Raw genomic sequence first — 22,638 nt, 5'->3', positions numbered from 1 at the left:
ATAAGGATAGTTGAAGTCCCCAATGATTACTGCCCTATTGTTTTTGTACTCAGAAATCTGTCTACATATTTGCTCTTCTAACTCCCTTCCACTATATGGGGGTCTATGGTACGCTCCTAGCAGCGTTGCTGCCCCTTTTCTATTTCTGAACTCAATCCATATGGCCTCATTCAATGATTCATTTAGAATATCATCCTTCCTCACAGCTGCAATTGATTCTTTAACCAATAATGCTACACACCCATCTTCTTTATCCCTCTCTCTATCCTTCCTTAAAACTATATCCAGGGATGTTGAGCTGCCATTTTTGCCCCTCCTTAAGCCAAATTATAGTGGTGATATCATACTGCCATGTGTTTATCTGTGCCCTCAGCTTGTTGGTTTTATTTACTATGCTCTCTGCATTTACATATATACCTTTTGACACAGTCAAATTCCTGTGCTTTTTAACCTGTGCTGCTTCTGTCTTTCAGATTCACTCACTAATTCTCCAACTCCTGTTCCTTGCTCTGAATTTGCCCTCATGTTCCCATCCCCCTGCCAATCTAGTTTAAATCCAATCCCCACCACCTCCGCCCCCCCCAACCCCCCAACCCCCAACAGCAATAGCAAATCTCCCTGCAAGGATATTCGTCCCAGTTCTGTTAAGGTGTAGACCGTCTGGCTTGTACAGGTCCCACCTTCCTCAGAACCAGTCCCAATACCTCAGAAATCTGATGCCCTCTGTCCTTCATCAGCTTTCCAGCCATGCATTTATTTACTCAATTCTCCTATTTCCATTCTCACTTGCACGTGGGCCTTAGAGTAATCCTGAGATTCTTGCTTTAGAGGTCCTGTTTTTCAATCGCTTTCCTAGCTCCCTAAAATCTGCTTTCAGGACCTCACCCCCTTCCTACCTAAGTCATTGGTACTAACGTGGACCATGACCTCTGGCTGATCACCCTCCTGCAGCCATTCCATGACATCCTTGACCCTGGCACCGGGGAGGCAACATACCACATTGGAGTCACATCTACAGCCACAAAAATACCTGTCCGTTTCCCTAAATAATGAATCCTCTATTACTACCGCTCTTCCCCTCTTCTTCCTCCAATCCTGTACAGCAGAGCTGCCGGTGGTGCCACAAACTTGGCTCTGACTGCACTCCTCCAAGAAACCAACACCCTCATCGGTTTCCAAAACGGAAAACCAATTGGTGAGCAGGACCCCAAGGGACTCCTGCACTACCTGCCTAATTTTCTTGGACTGCCTGGCGGTCACCCTTCTGCCTCCAGGTTTCTAAGCTGCACTGTAACCACCTCTCTAAACGTGCTATCCATGTAGCTCTCAGCCTCGTGCATGCGCCACAGTGACACCAGCTGCCTCTTGAGCTCTGAAACCAGAGCTCAAGGTTCTGCAACTGGTGACACTTCCTGCATATGTGGTCATCTAGGACACTGATAGTGTCCACAACTTCCCACATGTTACAGGACATACGTTCCACATTGCCGAGCTGTCCTGCCATGGCTTCAATTTACTTCCCTTGTGTTAACTTTTATTTTGTTTTGGTTCAGTTATGCAACTTTATTTTACCTGGCCATGACTTAACATTGTTTCCCTATTGCTTGTGTTTCTTAATTAAATATAAATAGCCCTTTTAAAAAGAATGTGTTTTTCTAATTCTCAGCTACTTGATGACACTCCCTAACAGCAGTTTTTCACCAACCAATGAACTTATGTTTCCCCTGTGATGTTAAGTGCTACTGACTGCCTGTCCCAGGGTCCTCCTCTCGCAGTCTCCCCTAGGTGCTGCTGACTGTCTGGCTCTGGGCCCTCCTCTTGCGCTCTCTTCTAACACTATCAGTATACCCTATTCGCTTCTCCCTAATGTGTTTATTTAGATGACCTTAAACACATCTGTGCTTTTCACCCTAACTGGACTTTGTAGTCATGAGTTCTACATCCTAATCACAATGATACTAACTTCAGCGATATTGATGTCCAAGCTGTATTGTAGGGGACTAAAGTCAGGAGGCACAGATTCCTGGATATATGGACCGCCAAGCCAGCCAGGACTGTGCTACCTGGAGGCAGGGAGCTGGCACTAGAACTGCCTGCCATCTCCTACACTGCCAGGATTGTAGAGCTGTGCTTCCAGAAGTTAAAACAATCTGAGCAGGGCTCACGAGTTAATACACAATGTTCTTCCTCTCTTCCGTTCTCTCTCTGGGCAACAGCACACTCTTCAATCACTTAAAACAGTACTTATATACCTAGCTGTTTAGCACTGCTACTGTGCTTAAATCAGTGAGGAAATTCACCCCTCCTATTCCAAATGGGTAGGATGGTGTGATGTGGCAGGAAAAGAAGTCATTAATGACTACAGGATGTATTTGTGGTGGGGATTGGTAGAGGAAATATTGTCCAAGAAAACAAGGAATTCTAATATTTTTCTTCTGGTAGTAACTCTGGCATATTTTCTTATGTCAGACTGTAATTGGATTAAGAGCTAGAGTGCTAGCAAAGGTCTAAAGTCAACAGTAACAGTGGTTTTGATATGTTAATGAACGAAGAGGAACTTCAATCAGAATTTTACACGAAGCAATAACAGGAGTAGTTTTGAATTGAGATGTTTTAGTTCAAAGAAGGAAATGCAGGTTGTAAAAATGTGTAAGAAAATAATCAAAGATAGGGTAAGTTTGTTTTTACAAGTCTAAGAACTAAAATAAAGAAGAATTGAGATGTTTTAGTTCAAAGAAGGAAATGCAGGTTGTAAAAATGTGTAAGAAAATAATCAAAGATAGGGTAAGTTTGTTTTTACAAGTCTAAGAACTAAAATAAAGAACAATTTAATTAATTCAGGGAAGAAAGCATTTCCAAAGAGATTGGTCGAGATAATAGAGAGATCAAAGGAAAATAATGCATTTAAGGGAATACTGAAGCTTATGTGAGGAGGTGGCTGCTTAGATCTCCCACAAGACAACAGGGTGGCAGGTCAGAAACCCCCACAGGCAGTGTGAACAAGGCCAGACTGAAAGGAATAGTTGCTGTCAGCCTCAGAGGACACCCCAAGGAAAAGGCACTGTGTGGTAAAAGTTACTGGACTAAAATCTATAAGTATAGTGGCTGAACAGCAAAGGGGAAGCTGATCTCCGAAGGTAGTTAAGATTTGTGGAACTGTTTTAAAGTACTGTTTACTGTGGAAGCAATTTGTGTGTTTAAGTGTAATTGTGTTTTATTTGTTTTTCTTCATTCTTTTAATAAATATTTACTTTACTATAAAATCATCATAAGTAGTTGGGGTCATCATTCCTTGATTTCAAAACAGCTCCTCATGCTATACAAATTGTAAAAACTGTTCTGGCAGCTGTTTCAAGTTTGCCTCTGGGATTTGAACAGCTCGGCATTTATCATCCGCCATGCCATAACAATGTGGATCTCATCACCTTTCTTCCCATTCCTTCCTCCAATCACTCAGGCTTCCTCTGCAACTCTTCAATCCCATTATGTCCCAAGACCATTTCTACAGTCCCTTGAATTCTAATACTACTTCTTGTTCCCCTTTGAACTACCAACTCAGCCTGCATATCCACTCCTCCCCCTTTCTCCATTATCCTATATCTTACTCATAATCCTTATTACACTCTTCTCACTCCTGCTTACTCCCCAAGGGTATGTCAAGAGAGCAAAAGTCCCTTTACTCTCAACCTGTTTCTATTCTCCCCTCTCATTCTTCCTTCCTATAATGCTTTCCTCAAAGAGGCATTGTTTGCTTTCAAAGTTAATCTTTTTTTAAGCAATTCAAAACTGCCTAAGTGCCTTTCTATTAGAAATATAATCTCCATTTCACAGGTATATACAAATTGCAATGTTCTTTAATATCAATAAAACAGAACTGAGATAATTATCTGGCATCAATATTCAATTTGGAAATTGTGGTAACAAAATGAATAAGGACATACTCTGGCTCCAGAGTTCTCTAGAATCCAAAACTGGGCACAATTCATGCAGGGCAAATTCAACACACATCAAAATGGAGAAACCCAGGACCCCTCTCACTTGGTCCTCAGGCTTCATTATCATAATTACTGTGAGCTGCAAATGCCAATCAGATGACATGGTGCAGCTACCTGCTCAGAGCCTGACCAATTTTGTGTTTATAAACGTAAGGAGGAGACAAGAGAAGCTTACTTGCAGGGTTCTTCCATGGCTTGCAATGATCCTTTAAAGGACTGCTAGCTAGGCCGCTGTGGAGCCTGTAAAAATAGTCAGAGCCTTCACAGCAAAGTTTAAACAAGCTTTGTGAACTAATCGAGAAATGGGCCCAGGAGCCTCATTTTAATATTGAGGTGAGGCCTCTGCCTATTTCAGGCTATCACTGTGTAACCAAAAAAAAAGTCATACTAAATTTGGCAGTAGCCCAGGTGCTCAACTCAAATTGGGCACAGGCCTTTCCACTGCTAGATTGGTTATTATTGCACCTGTTTTGGGCCAAATATATGCAACAAAATTGACTGACCCCAACCTCCCTCAGAATTTTGATCATAAAGAGGCTAACGTTATTATAAAATCTAGTAAAATTACAGTAACGTTTTGTTTTCAAAGTTGCCAGAAAAAGTTTCTAAGATAATCCCATCAGAAGATCAACGGCAAGTAACGGTAAAACCATCTTCAGAAACCTTAAGAAGTCAGTTTGGAGATCACCTACCGAAATTTGCAAGCTATCTTCAGAGGTCCCCGAAAAAGATTGGTAGGATTCATATAAAGAAATTATCTTTTGATTTGCATTGCTACATCATGTAAATATAGTAATTGTACACATATTTATATTAGTTGATAATTCTACTGTTAGTTTCTAAAGCAATTAAACTCTTCTTCAATTATAGCTGAAAAGCATCCTGATGGCACTTTGAGTAAATACACCAGCACTGTGCTCAGTCATGTAGGCCAGGAGGGTCGTGGGTTTGTTCACATACTGAGCAAGCTGATCTCAACTGGGGCAATGGCTGTAGTCATAAATTTGACCTAATTGTCCCTGGACTAAGAAGAGGAAGTATCAAACAAGGAGGTTCATTACTGATCCTAACCCGGTAACCCATATTAAAACTTCTTTGGTTGTCTCACAGGGACAGAATTAGACTACTGACATGCCCCTAATAATCTGCCAACTCTCACTCCCTAGGCTTGCCCAGGATGAATCACCATTTGGGTGAGGTAAGAGAGAGTTGCTGATGGAATTATATGCCACAAGGATTATTGCCTTCAAGAAAGAAGACAGAGGGTGGGAACAATGGATAAAGGGAAAGGAAAAAAGGAAAAGAAAAAAATTGCAAACAAAATAATGGATAATCATTCATAAATCATGCTGCTCAAAGGTTTCCTGTTATTCTGAATGTTGTATTACAGCTAGCATGATCTTTGAATTGCAGGATAACACAAAATACTTAAAGATTGGAAGAGCATTTGACCCATCTTCATCCATCTAAAGCAACCCAATTATTGCATTCTCATTGTTTCTTAAATGATTTCTGGGTTTTTGAACCCATAAGTCCATTTCACATGTTGTTCACCTTCTGTATAAAGAACCTTTGATATCAGTCCCAAAGATACTTCTTGTGAATTTGAACTTGTGTCCTCGTGTTTTTCTCATCCTATTTAAAGTATTCCATTAACCTTTTTCATACCATTTACTATCTTGTATATTGCCTCTCAGATGCCTCCTTTTCAGGTTGAGAAGCCCAAGTCCCTATATTCTCTCTTCATTACTGAGACAGTTGAGATTAGTATCAGCCTAATGGCTCTTATCTGCATTGCCGTCAGTGCCCGAATGTTTCCCTTCCTTCTCAGCAACCAGAAATGGACAATGTACTCAAGGTATAGTGTGACCAAAGCTCTCTCTCGTTCTATAGCAAAAATTTCCAGCATTTTCTGCTTTTATCTTACTCTCAGGTTTAATCGTTACCTCCTCTTATTTATATTTTACTGCTTCGACCTGTATCAAAATTCTATTGGCTTTGTGGAATCTCTCAACATTCTGGGATAAATACCATTTATCCCCCTGGGGAATTATTTATGTAAAGTACCTTCAGCTGGCCTAGGACATTAGTGCCATGTATATCAAAGTCCTGAATAATGCCTTGACATTCTTTTTCGAGGAGAACATATTTTCCATCCTTCCTACTGAATTTTTGAAGGAAGTCATCATTCAGAATATTCACTATTTCAAATTCATCTTCACTTTCCAGTTCATTTACATCTTCTGCTATTCTCCATGTTTTCTTGCTGCTGTGGTACTATTGGGAGAAATTTTCACGGTTACATTCTGCCTCTGCGACTATGCTCGTTTTTGTCGGTTTCTCTGTCTTTCTGAACATCCTTTTAACTTGAAATGCAAAACCTAAATTTGCATGAATTGTTTGCAATTAATTTGCAACTACAAAAATTTTGTGCAAATAGGTAACATTTTCAGTTTGGATTAACCTTGAAAAGAAGCAAGTACGTATGTAGGCAAAACATTATCAGTCTCTCTCTACTGCCTACTGCAACATTTGTTTTTCATGCTCATCCAGTCGAAGGGAGTGAATCTGCTGTCTATAGCTGGAACAGAGGCAACAAAAGCTGATGGATGTTTTATATGTTATTTCCTAGTCTAGTAAGAAAGAAAATTGTAATCATGGCAAGGACCTAGCTAGTTAGTGGCAATCAATTTTTTAATTTTCCCAATTAATTTTGTCTGATGGACTGTCGCCAGGCTAAGAGGTTTATTGAGTAAGGGAATGAGTGGATCTGAATGTAATCGCTTACATTGTGCATATGAATGTATATCAACTTTCTCTGGCTGTACAGTTGGGGAAGAGGGGGAACAGAGAGGGTCCATCAACCTGGCAATCTAGGGACATTCACACTCTGACCACCAGTATAAAATATCAGATTCAGAATTCCAAGTTTGTGATTTTTGGAATTTTAGTGCAGAATCTCGAAGACAAATTGAACTGCATCATTATTATGAGTGTCTTTGTTAGTTTCTATTCATTGGTTTAGTTTTGCTAATTATAGAGTGGTAGAAATAACAAGCTTCCACTCCGGATCATTGGACATGAGTGCAAGGTGCAGCACCAAAGCAACAATGCTGCAGCCCGATTAGCAGCCTTCCATTGTCAATATTTAACACAGGTGTCAAACTTGGCTCAATGCTAGCACTATTGGTGGCAGTCAGCGGATCATGGGTTCAAGCCCTGTTCCAAAGATTTGAGCATGTAGTCTAGCCTGACATTTCAGTGCAGTAGTGAGGAGGTTCTATACTGTCGGGGACGCTCTTTTTCAGATGAGACTTTAAACAAGACCCTCCCTACTCTCTCAGGTGGATGCAAAAGAGCTGGTGGTAGTATTTGAAGAAGTGTAAGAGAGTTCTGCTGGTGCCCAGCCAATATATATCCCTCAACTAACATCACCAAAGAAAATACAAATTATTTGGTTATTTAATGCATTGTTATTTAGGGGAGCTTGGTGTACACAGATTGTCTGCCTTGTTTTTTTTATTCACTGATGGGATTTGGGCATTGTGGGCTAGGCCAGCGTTTATTGTCCATCCCTAATTTCCCCTGAGAATAACATGGTGAGCTGCCTTCTTGATCCACAGTGCTGTTAGGCAGGGAGTACCAGGATTTTGACCCACTGACAGTGAAGGAACAACAATATAGCTGCAAGTCAGGATGTTGAGTGGCTTGGAGGGGAACTTCCAGGGGCTGGTGTTCCCATGTGTCTGCTGCCCTTGTTCTTCCACATGGTAGCAGTTGTGGGTTTGGAAGGTGCTGCCTAAGGAGCTTTGGTGAGCTCCTGCAGTTCATCTTGTAGATGTACTATAGGAATTCATCAAGGCTCTTATGATGTCAGGTGAGGTTAAAATCAGACTCATTGTCTATCTTTGCAGCCTGAGAGTGTCGATGTTCATTCTAATAGTTTCCATTGCTCACCTGTACAAAGAGTACCACTGGTAGACGTGGAACTGTACCTGAGGCAAGTTAAGAGGAGAAAGAGGGTCAAGAAAATGAAATAGAAAAAAACAAATACTGTTCACTTTTTAGTTGCAATCAAACTTTAGAGGTGACAAAGGTTTACGTTCCTGAGAAAGTATTTGTTGAATTTTGGGCCCAGTGGAATTTCATGGTGTGTTCACATTTTTTGAAAAAAAATGCAAAATGCTATAGCATGTGTTTTCAACAGAGTATTGCTCCTTACGGGATGCAGTGTTGATTTAAAATAATAGTTAATATTATACATTTTTATTCTTACAGGGCAGTCAACTTTAAAATCATCAGTACCATTTAGTAGGTTAAGTTTGCCAATTAACACATCAGCCTCTAGGAATATGGACAACCTAAATAAGAAAATGAACAGTGTGCCAGGAAGTGTCAATCTGTCTAAACTGAATAAATATATCACCTCCTATTCACGTTCTAGCCAGATCCCAAGCGGTATTGGCAGTCGCGGGACAATCACAAGGATGCCCTCTTTGTCAAAGGTTCTTTCTTCACCTAGAAGCAAGCCTCATAACGTGTCACGTGAAACTGTATATGGATTTCTTTCCTTTGATAAAAAGCTAAATGAAATGCTTGCAAAGGTCACTAATGAGGACGTTAAAGGTCAATCAACAAGTTACGAAACACTCAAACCCGAAGAGGTTCTAAGATGCAGGTAATGAAATTAGTGATAGTAACTAAAATAAAAGTTAAAACAAATCAAGTAAATGTGATGATTTTAGTACATCCTGATTCACCCCATGACACTCAGCTTCATCCACAGGCCAGAATTGTCAGAATTATTCCAATTTTCACACAAACATAATTTCTTCATGTGCCTTAAAAATATTTGCAAAATGTAGTTTTCTTCCTAATTTGCTTAATCACCTGAAAAAGCTGCAATGACAACTCCCCGGTGTCCCCGGTTATAAACCGTAAACAGCTTTTGCCTTGGTTTTTATGTTTGCAATGGACACCAACACTTTTTATTAGAGCAAATATTTTTGATGTTAATCCCCAGGTATCATTGCTCTGGTGCTCACCACAAGTGACCAGATTTATTGAATTAAGTTTCAGAACTTGCCAAGTTGATATTTGAATTAACAACTTCTGACTTATTAGTCCAGTACCTCAATCACAGCACAATAATTATCAAATGTTCGGGTAATAAGTAGTATTTTATTTAACCAAAAACAGATATAAAATACAAATATACTTGCATGTTGGGACAACGAATCACCTGCTGCCACATCCACCACCACCATTCACACCCCCCCCAACCCCCCCACCGAGCTTAAATTCAGTTAGCACCGATTTCAAATCTGGCTGCCTTGCAGTGATCATATGCTGGGAGTGGCCTTAATAGGGTGAGAATGGGAATTCTGCTCCTCAGGGACAGGAAGTCCTGCCTTCGAGAGCTGCTGGCCATTCGCATTGGGCGGCAACTCTGTAGTCCCAGCAGCACCAAAAGACAGCAGTAACCATTGCTGGGACTACAACCAGTCACCAGTAAGGAAGAAGATATCTCTTGGACTTGAAGGTAAATCCAGAAGTTTTAGTCAGGCAGGGACTAAAGACCATAGCAAAGGGGAGTGCAGAGGATGGGGGTGGTGGGGTCAGATTTTAGAGCCGAGGAGGTCTCAAAAAAGGGGTTCCATCTTGAAGGGGGATGCTCCCAAAGGAGGCATCCCCTCCTTTCTTCCCGAAAGCAGCCTGCACTGCCATAGCTGCCAGGGTGGCCACTTTCCTCCACTGGCCAAACAATTGCAGCAGCAACAGAGCGAGGCCTTTATGTGGCATTTAATTGTCCACTTAAGGGCATCTATGGGCCTAAGGGCAGGTGGGCTGCCTGATGCCTTAACATGGGCAAATAAATACTTGCTCTGATAAAAAGTGTTGGTGTTCATTGCAAACAGAAAAACCAAGGCAAGAGCTGTTTACATTTTATAACCAGGGAGTTGTCATTGAGGCTCTTTCAGGTGATTAAGGGAAATAGGAAGAAAACTGCAATCCGTAATAAGGAGCAAAGGTCAGGGATGGGCAGGAAGGCGGTGGGCATGGCCACCCGCTTTATTTTACCTGCCCCCTCCCCTCTGCCTTCAAATACGACAGCAGGGGCCTGGAAAAATCACTCCCAAGGAGTTTGATTTATAGAACAGATTATCTGCTGTAAGCTATCATTGCATTCTATTAACCATATTTCTTTCCCCCAGATATTTGCGACTGTCTCAAAACAACATTTCAACTTTGCTAAAACAATGTGAAGAATCTGGGTTACAAATCGATATCCATCCACATATGCAAGAGTCTGAAGTCAATGTTGACGGGGTATTTTCACGTTCCTACAATTCTGATATACTGTAAAGCAAAAGAGTCACCTTTTTAATCACCCTTATTTCACTTAATAGTACCACAAACTTCCATCCTAATGATTTTGAGGCATATCTACATATGTAATGCCCACAGGAAATAACTGGGATGAGATGTCACTGTCCAATTTGAGATAATTTCTATTTTATTGCTCTTCTTCAGTTAATATTCATACAATCCCTTAGTTGCTGTGTAACCTGCATGTAAGAATCACATGTGATGGCAGAAGCTCTGCTGAGTAGCTATGTCTCAAATAAAATTTTCTAGAATTGGGCTTTAGGTAATCAGTTTCTTGCTGTAAACACTGAGCAACTGTCTATTCAAAAGTAGATAATCAGGACTTTTGCCTCCATATTGGGTAAATATTTAAGATGTGACAGCTAACAATTCATTAATATTTCAATCCATTTATTAAACAATTTTTTAAAGCCGAGATAATTGGGAATATTAAATTTATTTATTGCATATACTTGTTATCATTGTCTTTTTTAATATTAGCAATAGTTCATGCTGCTGTAAGACATAAGCAAATTGTTGTCAGCTGTCCTTCGATTCGAGGGTGACATCTGCTCAGGGTTGCGAGTTTCTGCCAAGGGTCTCCATGTGACTGAACAGGCTGATTCTCAACCCACAGATCTTCGGGCACATGGGTAGGGTGTCCCAAGAGGTAGCGGAATCCAGAATAAGCAAATAGGAAACAACGACAGCTATGTCTAAACACTATCAATTTTAAAAGCACCGTTTTTCTGAGCAGATGCAATAATAGTGACGGGGTAAAATCTGATGACAATTTAGTTTTAACATTTGACGCAGGGAAGAGAGGGGACCTGGCTCGCTATTAAAATAAAGGTCCGAGTAATTAGCATTCTCAGCTGGTGTTTAAAACGTGCCATCTTCCATACCAGAATTCTCCTGTTTTAGAGCAATCTCAATTTGAGGAGATTGATGGGCTTCATAAACAAAAAGTAAAATAACAGCAGGTGCTGGAGATCTGAAACAAAACAAAATCCTGCAAATTCAGCAGCATGAGCAGATGAGTTAGCATTTTAGACCCTTCATCAAAACTTGAAAAATTAACTCATTTGTTCTCTTCATAGATGGTGGCCTGGAAATTCAATTGCACTGTATTGTCTTTTGGGGCACTAAATGGTCTTCTAAGCCAGGAATTCCACACTCATTGTGAGCCATAACCTTGCCACCAGCTATGTCAGCATAGGCAAAAAAAAAATAGGCATTCTGGGCCCTTGTTTGCCACAGGCATTAGTGCCTTTACATGTGCCTGTTTGAGGACCCTCTGCAATATGGGACTTGCTGCATTCAAGAAAACCAGGTATACATGCAACCCAACAGGCAATCCTTAAAAGGAGTGCTGCAAACCACCACCAATAAATGTTTGAAATATATTTACCTGAATGGAAAATGGAAAATGCAAGACATTCTCTGCATGTTAATCAGATTTTGAGAGTGAAAGGTTAACATTTCAGGTATGATTCTTTGTTAGAATTGATATTCTTTCCAACCTCAGCTTATATTGTGATAACTTATTTTTGTTTTAAAGCACAACTAAGGTAAAAAGAGATTTAAAAAAGATTTGGTCCACTTGGTGAAATGGATCATTTACGCTTGAGAATAAGGGACTGTCAGGAATGCTTATTTTGTATCAGTGTTTACAGTAGGTAAGAGTAAAACAGTCTTGGACTACAGAATGAGGATGTGGAAAATGTGGCGGTGATTTATGATGCTCAAGACACATTGAAACATAAAAAGATAAAAAGTAGGAGGAGTAGGCCATTCGGCCCATTGAACCTGCTCCATCATTCAATAAGATGGTGGCTGGTGTGATCATGTACACAATAAATGTGTGATTTCACTTGGCATGAGGTGTTAAATTGCTCAGTTGTACTTTTGAAACCATTTTAAAATGGAGATAAATTTTCATCACAGCACTAACAATAATTTTGTTTTCTTTCTGTATTTTTTAATGGCCATGGTTGCTTTTATGTATACTTTGCTTAGATATAGAATAAAACAACAAAGGAGCTTCAGTCCATTATGCAGAATATCATGCAGTTTGCCTGGAGGACAGGACTCCAACTGTTCACATTAAATTGGAGGAGGATGAAAAGAAAAATTAACCTTTTTGCATACAGATCATGCTATACCACTGGGCCAGATTGTCTCCTGCATTTTTTGCAGGATTTTGCCCAATTCTTACTAAAAGCCTGACGCTTCTGGCATTAGAATGCTGCCAATAAAATGATTAAATATTTTAAATGATGGCTTTATTGCCACCAATGCAAAATATCAACAGCAAAATAAAAGCAAAATATTGGAAACACTTAGCAGGTCAAGTGGCAACTGTGGTGAGATAAACAGAATTAACATTTCAATTCCATGCCTTTTCGCCTCGGTCCTGTTACGGACAGGGGAGGAGAGATAAACTAAAACTCCAAATGTCCTTTCCTTACCGCCTATAATCACTGTGGCTTTTTTTGAAAGGTAGGTGTGACATTTCCAAGCCTCCATTAGCATGTGGTCAATTTAAAGAACCAGCAGCAGACTTTCATGGGTTTAAAAATAAAGAGAGTTATTTACTCACACTCACCCCGAGTCTAAACACTATGTCAATTACTCATCATTCACGTACACACACAAATTAAAGAGAATAAAGCACCCATACAAATGTAAACAAAAGAACAGTTCAGAGTTCATGGTGTCTAGCTCATTGTAGGAAAACAATCTTTGCAGGTGTGGTGAAAACAGAAGTCTTTTCCACTCACAAATTGTATTTTAGATGAGTTCAGATAGTTGGAGTCGGATTTCATGATTATTGCAGGATTCCCTCGAAGAGATGAATGCAGCAGGTCATAAAGTTAGGCACTTGTGGCTTTTGTATCATGATGTTCAATTTCTTTTCAGGTGGACTTAGATTTAGGAATCAGGATGGGAGGCTTTTTGACAGTTTACAGCCTTCAGGTTCTTAAAAGTCAAAGATGGCACAGCCATTTGCTGCAGATGCTGTCATTTTTGGTGTTTTCTGCAGACTGTCCAGCTCTTTTCTGGATCTTTAGATCAAAACTCATTACCACCAGCCAGGTTTGGTCACATGGCCAATACTGGAATGGTCTAATCAGAATGGTTTGGAAATTCAAAGACATCACTACACAAAGGAGATGGATGGTGATCTTTCATACTTAACCTGTGGATAGCTGCTCTCGTCAGCTCTCTTTTGTGAAATTGAAAGCTTGGAGAAATAGAGCCCAGGAGTCCATTGATTCATTGTTTGGAGTAAACTTCGAACAATGGCAGATGTGAATTCCACAAAGGAATGCTTTCTAGGCATGTCCATTCAAGGGTACGCCTCCAACCCCCAACCCTGCCTTTGCTGAAGATGCAAAGGTCACCTGACCATTTGGCAGCCATTTTAGCCACCTTGGGAGTGTCTATTTTAAAAACTGAAAAGACAGTTCCAGAGGTTTCCACAGGAATACAGTCCATCTTTGAAGTTATGAATAGAACATGCCTTTGTTCGACATAACAGTCAGAAGGTGTGGGTTCAAGTCCCACTCCAGGACTCGAGCACAAAAATCAAGATTAACACACCAGTACTGAGGGAGTGCTACACCTTTGAAGGTGAGGTCTTTCAGACAAGACAATAAACTGAACACTGTCCTCTTAGGTAAATGTAAAAGATTCTTTGGCACTATTGTGAAAAATAGCTGGGGAGTTATCCCCAGTGTCCTGGTCAATACTTATCCCGCAATAAATATCACAAAAAAGATTATCTGGTCATTACCATGTTTCTGTTTGTGGGAGCTTGCTGTGTGCAAATTGGCTGCCGCATTTTTTACATTACAACAGTGTCTACACTTCAAAAGTATTTCTTTGACTATAAAGCAGTTTGTGACATCCTGTGGTCATGAGAGGTGCTATTTAAATGCAAGTCTTTCCTTTTCTCTTACGGGACTGACTGGGAAACAAATGAAAACATTTTGTAATTGCAGCACAGAACAATGAAGTCAATAACAACTTGCACTATCTAGTGCTTTTAAGAGCAGTAAAATATCCCAAGGTGCTTCAGAGGAGCATAATCAGACTTTGCTTTCATCAAATGCATTGTTTCAGAAATACTGGGCTTTTGTTTCACCACGTTACTATGGCTTTAGCACCAGCTAGTGGAGGAAAAGTTTAGTTCAAAAGATTGTGGTGAAGCAATTTGCATTAAAACCATTTATTCTACATTTTACGGGCAATTATGAACTACAGTGAACAAAGTTTGAAGCAAACCCTTCTCCCATTCATTCATTACAGCAATAGGTGTCAGCAAAATACCACAGGCCAACATAAACCTAAACTTAGGTTTGTACAATTATCCTTGCTTTCATACATTTTGTTTCCAATTGCATTTTGAAGTCACTGCTTGACAACTTGCACCAACAGGCAAAGCTCTTCCTTTCAGCATTGAAAATACGTTAGATGTAAACATTCCGACGTTGCTCTGCATGTGAGGAACATACAAAACACAGTATAAGGACAATAATCATGAGCAATAAAGTGGCTCAAATTGGTATCACTACATATCTTTTAGCCATTCCCCACCATTATAGCTTGTACAAACTAGAAAGGAGACAATTTAGATAAATAACTGCAAGAAGCATAACCTGCCCTCAAATGAAATTCCAAATTCCCAGCATAATTTGAGAGAAGACACAGTAGAATTTTATCCCCATTAGGGGGGAAGTTGAAGAGCGGGTGCGCGGAGGTGCGCCTCCGATTGACACCCCAGACTGGGGGGGGGGGGGGGGGGGTGCGCCATCATTTTACGTGGGCCAGCCAATTAAGGCTCGCCCAGCGTGACGTTCGCACGGAAGAGCTATGCGCTCCCTGTGCGGATGGGGGGGGGGGAATCCCTCAGCCGAGAGTGCACTCTTTTGCGCATATGCACGAAAGAGTGCACTCATCTCCCTGAGGCTACGTGCTGCCTCAGGGAGATCAGCTGTACATTAAGAAACATTAAAAATAGAAAAAAAAATTCCCTGACATATCCCCTCATGTGACACTGTCACATGAGGTGGAACATGTCCATAACTTTTAAAAACGCTTTAATTAAATTTTTAAAAACCTACATGAAATCTCAACCCACCCGTGTATGAGGTTCCAATGCTTTTTCTAATGCCCGCCAGGGCTCCTGGCCTGCCCGCCAACCTTAAGGTTCGACGGGCAGGTCCTTTAATTACTTAAATGACTGTCAATGGCCTCAATTGGCCATTGACAGGTCGGTAGGCACACAGCTGATTTTGCTGAGCACCCGCCCACCTGAAAATTTAAATGGGGCAGGGTGACGTCGGCAGTTCTGCCTAATGTCACCGTGCATCATTTTACACGTCAGCAAGCAAGCCCCACCCCCCGCTCACCGAAGGGAAAATCCTGTCCCAATCCTTCAAATAAGGGAACTAAACAAAGTCATCCAATTCACCATGCAGCTCAATGTCTGGGCTGTCTACTGCCAGCAACCAATTGCCTCATGAATCAATTAGGGAAAATTCAGTTACTGCACAAGGTAGTTCCATCAAATTCGTAAGATATGGGCCAGGATTTTCCAGTCGTCAGGTGGGCTGGGCGGGAGCCATTAAGCATTGCATATTCTGAAATTGCTTAACATTGTCAGGCACTCTTAAAATCAGTTGTATCATCCATTTATCAAAATTGCTTTTCATTGATCAATTCTGGGTTTTTTTTTAATTCATTCATGGGATGTGGGCTTCGCTGTTAGGTTAGTATTTCTTGCCCTTCCCTAATTGCCCTTGAGAAGGTGGGGTGAGCTACCTTCTTGAACCACTGCAGTCCATGTTGTACAGGTACATCCACAGTGCTGTTAGGGAGAGCGGTCCAGGATTTTGACCCAGCGACAGTGAAGGAATGGCAATTTATTTCCAAGTCAGGACGGTGACAGGCTTCGAGGGGAACTTGTAGCTGGTGGTATTCCCATCTATCTGCTGCCATTGTCCTTCTAGTGGTCATGGGTTTGCAAGGTGCTGTCTAAGGAGCCTCGGTGAGGTCCTGTAGCGTATCTTGTAGATGGTACACACTGTGCATCAATGGTGCAGGGAGTGAGTATTTGGCACCCCATCCACAATGAAGCGGGCTGCTTTTTTCTGGATGGTGTTGACCTGCTTGAGTGTTGTTAGAGCTGCGCTCATCGCACTCCTGACTTGTGCCTTGTAGATGGTGGACAGGCTTTGAGGTGTCAGGAGGTGAGTTACTTGCTGCAGGATTCCTAGCCTCTGACCAGCTCTTGTAGCCACATTTTTTTTTATATGGCTAGCCCAGTTCAGTTTCCAGTCAATGGTAACCCCAAGGATATTGATAGTGAGTGATTTGGTGATGGTAATGCCATTGAATGTCAAGGGGCAATGTCTAGATTCTCGTGTTGGAGATGGTCATTGCCTGACACTTGCGTGGTGTGAATATTACTTGCCATTTGTCAGCCCAAGCCTGGATATTGTCTAGGTCTTGCTGCATTTGGACATGGACTGCTTCTGTATCTGAGGAGTCGCGAATGGTGCTGAACATTGTGCAATCATCAGCAAACATCCCCACTTCTGACCTTACGATGGAAGGTCAAATGAAGCATTTGAAGATGGTTGGGTCTAGGACACTCCTGAGGAACTCCTGCAGTCCTGGAGCTGAGATGATTGACCTCCAACAACTACAACCATTTTCCTTCGTACAAGGTATGACTCCAACCAGCAAAGAGCTTCCCCCCGATTCCCATTGACCCCAATTTTGCTAGGGCTTCTTGATGCCACACTTGGTCAAGTCCTGACTTGATGTCAAGGGCAGTCACTCTCACCTCACCTCTGGAGTTCAGCCCTTTTATCCAGGTTTAAACCAAGGCGGTAATGAGGTCAAAATCTGAGTGGCCCCAGTGGAATCCAAACTGAATGTCAGTGAGGTTATTGCTAAGCAAGTGCCACTTGATCATACTGTTGATGACCCCTTCCATTACTATACTGATAACGGAGAGTAGACTGGTGGGGCGATAATTGGTCTGGTTGGATTTGTCCTGCTTTTTGTGTACAGGACATACCTGGGCAATTTTCCACATAGCCAGGTAGATGCCAGTGTTGTAGCTGTACTGCAACAGCTTAGCTAGGAGCATGGCAAGTTCCGAAGCAAAAGTCTTCAGTACAATGGCCAGAATATTGTCAGAGCCCATAACCTTTGCAGTATCCAGTGCCTTCAGCCATTTCTTGATATCACATGGAGTGAATCAAATTGGCTGAAGAATGGCATCTGTGATGCTAGTGACATCAGGAGGAGCTAAGACGGATCATCCCCTCAGTATCTCTGGCTGAAGATTGTTGCAAATGCGTCTTCTGCACTGATGTGCTGGGCTGCCCCATCATTGAGGATGGGGATAGTTATGGAGTCTCCATTGAGGTGTTTAATTGCCCACCGCCATTCACAACTGGATGTGGCAGGACTGTAGAACTTAGATCTGATCCATTGGTTGTGGAATTGCTTAGCTCTATCACCTGCTGCTTATGCTGTTTGGCACGCAAGTAGTCCTGTGTTGTAGCTTCACTAGGTTGACACCTCATTATTAGATTTGCCTTGTACTGCTCTAGGCATGCCCTCCTGCACTCTTCATTGAAGCAGGGTTGATCCCCTGACTTGGTGATAATAGTAGAGTGGGGGAATATGCCAGGCCATGAGGTTACAGATTGCGCAGTTTAGAAACTGCGAGACTCAATTGAATGTATAAGAACACCAGGATCAACCACCACCACCGAGAACTGGTGGGGGTTGCAGAATCTTAGTATAATTTTGCTGCTTATGATGGCCCACAGCACCTCATAGTTGCCCAGTCTTGAGTTTCCAAATCTGTTCAAAATCTAACCTATTTAGCACAGTGATAGCACCAGTGTGGAGGGTAGCCTCAATGTGAAGACAGGACTTTGCCTCCACAAGAACTGTGCAGTGGTCACTCCTACTGCTACTGTCATGGTCAGATGCATCTGCAGCAAGCAGGCTGGTGAGGATGAGGTCAAGTATGTTTTTCCCTTTTGTTGGTTCCCTCACCACTTGCCGTAGATGCAGTTCAGCAGCTATGTCCTTTAGGACTTGGCCAGCTCAGTCTGTAACACTTCTGGAGTTAAAACAATTAAACTAAATTAACAAAATAGGGGTTGTGCTTGATTTATCCCTTAAGTCAGGTCAGCTGTAAAACCAAGGACAAAGTTTAAAGGAAACTTACAAACTTTAAATCAAAATGTGATTAAAGGGGTCAACAAAACACCCCAGTCCCCGCGGTGCCCACCGATTATGGAAGGCCTCAAGAATGACGGCAGACACCGCGTGCTCCCTCGCCAGGGACATCTGGTCGCGCACTTAGCCACAGACAGCTCAGTCTGTAACTCTTTCGAGTACAAACACGTTTCCATCTGTTTCAGATAAAGTTACATTGTTTCATAGTTTGCCATTGTGAGATTTGAACTCTTAATCTTGGGGTTACAAACCCAGTACCATAACCACTTGGCTATTTAGACCAAGCCCAGCTCAGTCTGTAACTCTTTTGAGTACAAACACGTTTCCATCTGTTCCTATTCAGATGAAGTTACATTGTTTCATAGTTTGCCATTGTGAGATTTGAACTCTTGATAATCTTTTAAATAAACAACAGAATTTTACTGTAACTCTTTCGAGTACAAACCCGTTTCCATCTGTTTCAGATGAAGTTACATTGTTGCATAGTTTGCCATTGTGAGATTTGAACTCTTGATCTTGGGCTTACAAACCCAGTACCATAACCACTTGGCTATTTAGGCCAAGCCCAGCTCAGTCTGTAGTGGTACTATCAAGCCATTCTTGGTGATGGGCAATGAAATCCCTCACCCAGAACGCATTCTGTGCCTTTATCACCCTCAGTGATTCTTCCAATTGGTGTTCAACATAGAGGAGTACTGATTCATCAGCTGAAGGGGGTGGGGAGCTGTACATGGTAATCAGTATGGCTTCCTTGCCTATGTTTGACCTGATGCCACAAGACTTCATGGAATCCGAAGCCAATCTTGAGGACGCCCAGGGCAACTCCCTCCCAACTTTATACCACTATGCTGCCACCTCTTGTGGATCTGTCCTGCCAGTGGGACAGGACATACCCAGGGATGGTGGTGGTGGTGTACAGACATCGCCTATAAGGTATGATTCCATGAGTATAACTATATCAGGCTGTTGTTTAACTATTTTGTAGGACAGCTCTCCCAATTTTGGCAGGTATTCATAAGGAGGACTTTGTAGGGTCAACAGGGCTAGGTTTGCAGTTGCCGTTTCCAATGCCTGTATCAATGCCAGGTAGTCTGTCCAGTTTTATCCCTTTTAGATTTCACAGTGGTTTTATGCAACTGAACATTTTGGAAGTCATTAAACAGTCAACCAGATTGCTGTGGGGTTAGAGTCACATGTAGACCAGACCAGGTAAAAAAAAATTTCCTTCGCTAAAGGACATTAGTAAAAGTGAAAAAAGCATAACACTACAGATGCTGGAAATCTGAAACAAAAAAATGCTGGAAAAACTCAGGTCTGACAGCATCTGTGGAGAGTCCAGATGACTCTTCAAAACTAAAGAGAAGTAGAAATGTGGTGAAATATATACTTTTAAGGGGGGGTGGTACAGGTGAAGCTGGATAGAAGGCCAGTGATAGGTGGAGGCAAAGGAGGGATTGCAAAAGATATCATAAACGAAAGATTGAAGGGGTGTTGATAGTGATGATATGGCTAAAGGAGGTGCTAATGGTGACATAATTAGCATTAGCCTGTGCTTCTGGATTACAAGTCTAGTGATATTACTACCATGTCACTGCCTCCCTTGAAGGGTTGCCATGTCACTTGGTATTGAGTTTACCTTTTCTTGTGTTGCCTCTTTTTTCCACTTTGGAGCAGTAATTCCATGTGTTGATTTTTTTCTTTTGTTGCAAGGTTTAACAGTTTAATTTACTCGATTTACTTAAGGGACATCGTCACCTTACCGGCACCATATTTGCTTTTTCTTCCCCACCTCAGTCAGCAGCACAGTAATGGTGATCTTTTGTTTCATGGATTCCCAGATAGAGGTCACACTTTTCAACACATCAAGACTAAAGCTCATTTTCAATTTTGCAGCTTAACAATCATCAACCATTGTTTCCTAAAATAAGCATAAGGATGCACACGTATACAGATAATTTTAAGATAGAAATTAAAATAATTTACTGCATTAGTTCAAGTGGTTAAGTGAGAAAACGTAATACAATTTTTGGCTGCTTCAGTGTTGCAACACTGGAAAGCAACAAGTTTTCCCACAAGTCTATCATGACTCCCTGTAAGAAACGAGCACAATGGGGCAGTTTCATAATTAATAATAATAATAGACCACAGTAGCAAGTTCAAGACATAACTACATGCATGAGTGTGTCCTGGTAAAATCGGTAGAAAATAGAGCATGACATGTGTAAGTACATCACTAAGAGAAACAGCAAGCATCGCAGAGATTTGGCGCAAGAAGCACAAGCAGCTGCCCCAATAGCCTGGTGGGTAGATGTTATAGCATTGAGCCATAAAGACATATTTAATTCTTGGTCTGGACTGCATTAGTTATTTCAGCTGTGCCAGGGTGCCATTATTGTCTCTAGTAGCTTGGACTTTTTGCTACAATAGGAGGGGAAAATTATCCATGATTCCCATTCCCGAATATTATTCAGTGACTCCAGCTGGCGAATGTACATATGTAGATGTCAGGTACCAATTGCATTGGACTCAGCTCTATAATTTTCTACCATTAAATGGCCTGCTGTCAGTCATGGTCTAGGCTCACACATGAATGTTAAGATGCTTTGTCAAGGCAGTAGAGAGCTCCTGACAGGTGAAACCATAACCTAGCAAATAGCAAGTGTTTCAGTAAAAGAGAAGAGAAAGAGAGACAAAACGTATATAAGGCTGTACCGAAGCATCATCAGAAATCGAGTGATTGAAGGAAGTGAGAATTGCACAGGCAGGGCACTGTGAAGTAAGGCACTATATCCTAAGGAAAGACTGCAGGAAATGAGAGTACCCCTGTGAGAAAGAGCAGCATTGTAGTAAAGCCCATGGGAGATAAAAATGCTGTAGCTCAGCAGTGCAGAATGTGATAGCAAGGCACTATAGGAAATGAGAGCATTGCAATTAGTTGCTATGGGAAGCAGGCATAGTAAATCACCTCGGTAATTAGGGCTTTGCACTCTGCCTTCTATCTACATTAGCCATGTGCCATCGTATCTTCTCATCCCTTCTGATTGGTTCGTGGAGGCTGCAGGCTTTTCTGCCCCACAAACTAGAACTCATCCAAAATGCTGGGTTCTTACAGGACTGTCTACACCTCCATTCTGTACCAGGTCCTGCATTGAAGCTAACTGATTTCATGACCCTCATGTGTGTCTTGAAATACATCTATGGCCTTACCCCACACGATGATCACCAACCAGTCACCCTGCACAAAGGCCCTGCCTACGAGCTTCTCCGTTCCACCATTTGTTAATTTAGCTTTACATTGACCAGCAGAAAAGAAACAGTAAACTCAACAAAGGAGTGGTCTGTTGACAATGTTTCTTATTGCAGCTGCCATTTTCATTTCATCTAAAGAATTTGACAAATCTGGATTACTGGACAAATTAACCTTAAAAATCCAAGAGGCTATTTAGATCAAAGCTGTGCCCTGGAGGTCGGACATCTCCACCACGGCAAATGGCAGTGGCAGCTCAAATATATCCATCGATTCAATAGCACAACTCATGTACAACAGAATAGCATTGCACCACAGCTGAAAGAAGGAGTGGGGCCATGGAAATATTGGGTTGGGTTTGGGGGTGGGTGGGGATTGGAGTTGGAGGGTCGGAAAAAGGAATGCTGCCTTTGAAAAGCCAAGAATGGGTGAAGATCGCAGCAGCAGGATGCAAGAGCAGAAGGCAAGTCGGAAAGCATAGGGAGCAAGTAGATTTAATGAATGGTTTGCCTAAGATTTTGTACCATTTTTAAAGCATTCCTTGAAACAAACATTTCAGTGAGACCAGCATTTAAACACTGCTGTATGAAATGCAGCAAAAAAGAAACTGCTGGGTTCACATTGGAGGAAAATAACTTGTGCCAAGTGGGGCTGGTAATGGTGTCTCATACCCCTAGACTAGTGCTAGCAAAGCTTCAATAACCTGGCAAGTACAGGTCATGTAGTACACTGGCCACTGACTTTGCTCTTCCT

Source organism: Carcharodon carcharias, chromosome 7 (assembly GCF_017639515.1).
Source record: "Carcharodon carcharias isolate sCarCar2 chromosome 7, sCarCar2.pri, whole genome shotgun sequence".
NCBI lineage: Eukaryota > Metazoa > Chordata > Chondrichthyes > Lamniformes > Lamnidae > Carcharodon > Carcharodon carcharias.
Note: the sequence above shows the minus strand (reverse complement) of the source record.